Raw genomic sequence first — 6,823 nt, 5'->3', positions numbered from 1 at the left:
TCTCCACCTTTCAGGCTCTCTGCCTTTATTCCTGATGAAGGGCTTTTGCCCGAAACGTCGATTTTGCCTGTCCTCGGATGCTGCCTGAATTGCTGTGCTCTTCCAGCACCACTGATCCAGAATTTACAAAAGGAATATCAGTGAAGTGAACTTAAGGTGGAAATCACACCGCAACATCCATCCAATCACATATGCACCTAAACAAGTAATTGAGGAAGGAGTAAGTTACTGGGATCTGTACTGAAAATAACAAATGCTGGAGGTCACAGAAGGTCAGGCAGCATCCATGGAGAGAGAGCAAGCTAACATTTGGAGTCTAGATGACTCTTCATCAGAGCTGAAGTGAAGTGTGTGGGGGGGGCAGCTTTTATGCTACAGTGGGAGGAGAGGCTGGATTGTGGATGTGGTGGGGTGTAGCAGCACTCTAGACCCCACCCCATCCCTCCCAAACTACAACATAAATGCTGACCCCTCCACGCTTCGCTTCAGCTCTATGAAGAGTTACCTAAACGTAAGCTTGCTCTCTCTCCACAGATGCTGTCTTACCCACTGAGACCTGCAGCATTTGTTGTTTTCAGGTGATTGAGGAAGTGCTGTACTCCTCCAGACACAATAATAATGACTGCTCTGCCATTAATTCACCATTTCAAATACACTAAGTAATATAAGATTGGTTTACCTCACTTGCATCTATACATTTATTACACCAGACAAAGTTAGAACGTGTGTATTCCATTGCAGGTTAATGACATAGTAACTTGTAATCTGTGTCAACTAATCTCTCAAGCACTGAAAATGATCATTTACGAGTGTGGAACCTCATTCCTACAAAAACAACTGTTCTTTCTGTCTCTCTTAAATCTGTGTCTTTCCCTTAATTCTATCTTCTTTCCCCTTTCTTGTCTCATTTTCTCTATTTGTTTTGATGTTGAATTACACTTCTTGTGATGCTCATTTAATAATTCTTCTATCTGATTTAGGAGCTAATGGGGTTGCTCGTCTTGTTGACACAGGTCTCAGATACACCTGTAGAAGGTGCTGACTCTTTTGCTGTTTGATTGACAGCAACTTGTCCTGTCAAACCCACAGCCAGAGAACGGTGGTTGAATGTTCTTAGGAGCTAACAGGAGGGGGATAATCATAGAATCGTACAGTACTGAAGAGTGCCTTTACCAATCTGTCCCTGTCAAATTCCGGTTCATCCCTCCATTAAGATCATCGGTGACATCTCCCAAATGTGGAACGTTCCCCTGAAGAAGCTACCTCAAATCTAAGGCTGACGTCGATTGAACATGTCATCCAATATATGAACACCATCTTTGGACACTGAAGGATGAATCTTCAATGACCATGATATCCATGCTAATACCAAGCTCTTTGTGTATAAGGCAGTCAGCATTCTGAAATTTCTATATGGCTCCAAAACTTTGACTGTATGTAGATACCACCTCAAGACCGTTGAGCAGTCCCATCAATGCTGTTTGAGATGGATTCTCCGCATCAGCTGGGAGGACAGGTGCACTAATGTCAATGTCCTTGAAGCAGCTAACAGCCCTAGCAATGAGGCCATGATCATGTGAAACCAACTTCGTTGGACCGGACATGTGCTGAGAGAACGTGAGGACTGCAGATGCTGGAGATTAGAGTTGAGAGTGTGGTGCTGCAAAAGCACAGCAGGTCAGGCAGCATCCGAGGAGCGAGAAAGTCAATGTTTCGGGCAAAAGCCCTTCATCAAGAATGAGGCCAGGAGTTCTGACTGCAAAAGCAAATCATCCTCACCCAGCTTAAAGAAGTAATTTGACCGAGAGAAGGATAAAGGAAGTGTTTCAACGTCTCCCTGAGGGCTTCTGTCAAGAACTGCAACATAGACGTCAATGTGTGGGAGACCCTCATTCAGAGAAACCGACTTGGAGGAACTTCCTGTATGAAAGGTTGCAATTGTTTGGGAATACCGGACAGCAAATACAGAAAAGGAGCCAGAGAATGGAATACCAGTAATCTAAAGGCCAAGGAGCCAATTCATTCATTGTAGACAACGCAGGAGTGGGATACAGGCATTAGTGTGGCTAGCTGCTGTGAGCTATTTTTCCTGTGTGTGTTTTCAGCCCATTCCCCACCAGTCCCCATGCCCCATAAGCCTCCTCCAGAAGGCTGCCACCCTCCCCCTCCTCCCATGTAACCACTTGCTGCCTACCAGACCTGCCCCAAGCACCCATTGCCAAGAGAAACGTGGAGTGTTCTCTTGTTCTGCAGCCACTGCACGTGACCTCAGTCCAAGTATTAGTCAATTAACTCCAGAGTTTCTTGCACGGTTAATTGGGATTGGAATGGCTCCCTCAGACTCCGAGAGCCAGTCTCTTCAGGGACATCTTAGAGGATGCCCCAGCAAATTCCCTCAGTAATTAGAAATGCTGTGGTCTAGGATTTCCTAATCCCTCGCCGTGTCCTCCCTTGTTTGTCTCCATGCCCCCAGAGGTGGGGCTCGAGGATTGGGCTCATTGGCCATACAAGGACCTACGGAATCCATGAGCAGTGAAATAGAAATTTTTCGGTGGACAATCATAGTCATTAGTGAATGATTGCCAATGCCACAATATGAAAGAGGCCCTTTAGGCCATCAGATCTGTACTGCCAAAAGTAGGTTATATCGAAACAAGTCCCATTTTCCAGCACTTGACCTATAGCCTTATGTTATGACTTTCACATGCTCATCCAAGGACTATATACAGGTTGTAAGGTTACCATCCCAGATAGAGTATTCCAGACCCTTATCATCCCCTGCGTGAAACAATTTTCCTCAACTCCTCTCTAAATCTTCTGCCTTCACCTGAAGTGTTTCCCCTTTTCATTGACTTTTCACCTAAGAGAAACAGCTGCTTTCTATTAATTTTGTCCATGCCCCTCCTAATCTTATACATCGCCATTAGGTCCCTCCTAAACCTTCTCTGCTGCAAAGAAAACAACCCGAGCCTATCTCTCTTCATAGCTAAGGTGCTCTACCCCAGACAACATCCTCGTGAATCTCCTACCCACCCTCTCCAGTAAAGATACACTCTACCTATAGTGTGGTGACCAGAACTGCACACAATACTCTAATTGTGTATTAACCAAAGTTTTGTATGACTCCAACATAGAAGTTGGAAAAATTGCCTCTGCTGAATGTCATTTTTAATTTTCACCCTGTTAATTCAATATATTCATCCATTTCGTTAAGTATCACGAATCATTCATAATATAATCTGATTGTAATCCTATATTACACTTTAGTCTTAATTGATGATATTAAGGTAAAAGTTACAGTGTTAACATAGATCTTTGGAGAATTACTGAGTCACAAATATTAAATATTTGAATTGGAGAGGATATAGATAAGATATAGGAGTATGACTCCAAGTCTGAGACATTTCAGGTATGAGGAATGATTGAAAAAGTTGGGAGTGTTTTCCTGACAGAGAAAGCTAAAATAATGTTTGATAGAGGTTTTCAAAATTAGGAGGTTTCTGGATGGAGTGGTTAGGGAGAAATTGTTTCCATTTGTAAGTTGATCAAGAACCAGGCGGCACAGTTTGGAAGTATTTTTCAGAAGAATCAAATTTGAGCTGAGAACAACATTTGACCCAGTGAGTAGTTAAGGCCTGGAATGCACTGTCTGTGGATGTGGTGGAGGTGGGTTCATTTGAGGTATTCAAGAGGGCAATGAACGATTACAGGGACAGGAAAAATCAGGAGCTCAAAGTCAGTGCAGACACGACGGGATGAATGGCCTCTTTCTGCACTGTAACAATTGATATTCTCTAATATTGAGAACTTTAGCTTGTGAAGTTAGTAGTGCAGAATAAAATTCAACAGAATCAACCTCAGTTATTAAAAGGAAGTTTAATGCAGTTGGCACAAACTGAGGCACAGGGATAAATTCCAAGTATTCAGCAGAAAGAGGGATCCAAGCTCACCCACATTGTTACTGATTGGTAAGGACTCTGTATTTGGCTAATTATCCATCCAGAGTTAGGTCCTGTTAGTTCAAACTGCGTCATCTCCAATCAGATGCGGTCTTGGTTTATCACACATTACCACTGCACTGTTTAATGGAACTTCACCAGGTTTTATTGCAAAATGTGGCCTCAATATTAACTGTTCCCACCCTCAATCCTATGATGACCAGGTAAAGATTGAAGATTGACATACAGGGAACACATGGGTAGCACTCACATATACACTACCTGCCTCATTTATTCTGTCCAATACTGGGATCTTCACAAAACATTGGGATTAATCAGCGCTACATTTAAATTGGGGATCCCCCAAAGTGTTTGGGAATCCTATTTAAAAATTCCTGCTTTTGTAAAAAGGAGAACAGAGGGTGGCAGGACCTGTGCACGAGGAGAGGTTGAATCGGTTAGGATTATATTCAGAAGAATGAGAGGTGATCTCAGAAACCTGTAAAATTGTAACTTGATCGGGTCAATGTAGGAAGGATGTTCTGGTAACAGGAATTCCAAATCCAGACGTCACAGTGTAAAGATATTTTTAAAAAGTTTGGATTGTACAAGGATGGGAAGGGTTTAGAGAGATATGAACCAAATGCAGCCAATTGGAACTAGCACCATGGTCAGCACGGACCCGTTTGGGCTGAAGGGCCTGATTCCATGCTGTATTACTCTATGATAGTAAATGTGGTAGGCTGTTTACGACTGAGGATGAGGAGAAAGATCTTCACCCAGACAGTGATTAGATTAGATTAGATTAGATTAGATTAGATTACAGTGTGGAAACAGGCCCTTCGGCCCAACAAGTCCACACCGACCCGCCGAAGCGAAACCCACCCACACCCCTACATTTACCCCTTACCTAACACTACGGGCAATTTAGTATGGCCAATTCACCTAACCTGCACATCTTTGGACTGTGGGAGGAAACCGGAGCACCCGGAGGAAACCCACGCAGACACGGGGAGAACGTGCAAACTCCACACAGTCAGTCGCCTGAGTCGGGAATTGAACCCGGGTCTCTGGCGCTGCGAGGCAGCAGTGCTAACCACTGTGCCACCGTGCCGCCCACCAGTACCTGTAGAATTCTCTGCCGCAGAAAGTAGTGGAGGCTAAAACATTGTATGATTTCAAGGAGGAGTTCATGGAATCCCTAAAGCAAGGGAGCAAGTCATTCAGCCCACACAAACCCTCCAAAGAGCATCACACCCAAACCACCTCCCTACCCTTTCTCTGTAACTCCACATTTCCCATGGCTAACCTACCTAGCCTGCATACCCCTAGGAACTTTAGGCAATTTATCATGGCCAATCCGCCTAACCTGCTCATCTTTGGACTGTGGGAGGAAACCAGAGCACCCGGAGGAAACCCACACAAACACAGAATGTTCAAACTTCGCACAGTTAGTCGTCTAAGAGTGAAATCTTACCCGGCTCCCTGGTGCTGTGAGGCAGCAGTACTAACCACTGAGCCACCGTGCTGCTGTAGTTGGATTTGTACTTGGGGCTAAAGGGATCAAAAAATATGTGAGAAAAGAGGCATGGGCTATTGAGTTGGATGATCAACCACAATCATAAAAAATGGTGGAGCAGCCTCAAAGCGACAAGGTTAGGCACTGCTAATAAAGTCCTGCTATAAGCTCAGCAATGCTTGCTTCTTCCTGGGACTCATTTAGGTTCTTCAGCTTCCCTGCCCCCTCACCATTACCTCCCGTGTGAATGATTAGATTAGATTTCTTACAGTGTGGAAACAGGCCCTTTGGCCCAACAAATCCACACCGACCCTCCGAAGAGTAACCCACCCAGACCCATTCCCCCTGACTAATGCACCTAACACTATACACAATTTTAGCTTGGCAATTCACCTGGCCTGCACATATTTGGATTGTGGGAGGAAACCGCAGCACCCGGAGGAAACCCACACAGATACGGGGAGAACATGCAAACTTCACACAGACAGTCACCCGAGGGAGGAATTGAACCTGGGTCCCTGGCGCTATGAGGCAGCAGGGCTAACCATTGAGCCACCGTGCCGCCCTAAAACTGCCAATATAATCCCTACAGTGTGGGGCAGGTGATTCAGCCCACACTGACCCATCCAGACCCCATCCCTGAAACCCTGGATTTTCCAAAGCTATTTCCACCTGGCCTGCACATCCCTGGACACAATGGGCTAAAGGGATCAAAACATATGTGAGAAAAAAGGCATGGGCTATTGAGTTGGATGATCAACCACGATCATAACAGATGGTGGAGCAAATGGTTCATGTGTGGAATAAACTTCCAGAGAAAGTGGTGAATACGGGTGCCGTTACAAAGTTTAAAAGACATTTGGATAAGTTCATGAATAAGAAATGTTTGGAGAGATAAGGGCCAAGTGCAGGCAGGTGGAACTAGTTTAGTATGGGATTATGGTTGGCATGGACTGGTTGGACCGAGGGTGTTTCCTATGCTGTATGATTCTATAACTGGAAGCAGCTGCTGTTTTGTGAACATGAACCAATTGTATTTGTAACCTGCCCTTGTTTCCCTCCCCCCAACAAAAATGGTTGGTTTTGTATCTGGGGGTGTGATAGACAGCTTTCAATTCCTGGAATCATTTTTGCAACAGCAGAGAGATTCAAATAACTTGCTTGTAGAAGAAACGGTGGACACTTTTAAACTTCAGACAGCCTTTATTCACCAAGAACTTTTCCATCTTCAACACAGCATGTTGAAAAGCTGCTGCGTCTGGAGCTTTAACTCAGAGTGAACGATTTATCTGAATTACAATCTGCTTTAGTTCAGATCAGTCTGAAATGAAATGCGAATTTAGATAGTGAAACTGTTAAGTCAGTA

The 6,823-nt window shown here is 44.4% G+C and overlaps 1 protein-coding gene across 2 annotated transcripts in view; it reads left to right on the top strand.

The window, feature by feature from the left end:
* The window catches only part of LOC122560484, a 429,307-nt gene that overhangs the window by 239,876 nt on the left and 182,608 nt on the right, over positions 1-6,823 (top strand). The gene's annotated exons all lie outside the window — the stretch shown is intronic.

The sequence above is a fragment of the Chiloscyllium plagiosum genome, chromosome 21 (assembly GCF_004010195.1).
Source record: "Chiloscyllium plagiosum isolate BGI_BamShark_2017 chromosome 21, ASM401019v2, whole genome shotgun sequence".
Lineage (NCBI taxonomy): Eukaryota > Metazoa > Chordata > Chondrichthyes > Orectolobiformes > Hemiscylliidae > Chiloscyllium > Chiloscyllium plagiosum.
This window is presented reverse-complemented; position numbering and strand designations above follow the sequence as displayed.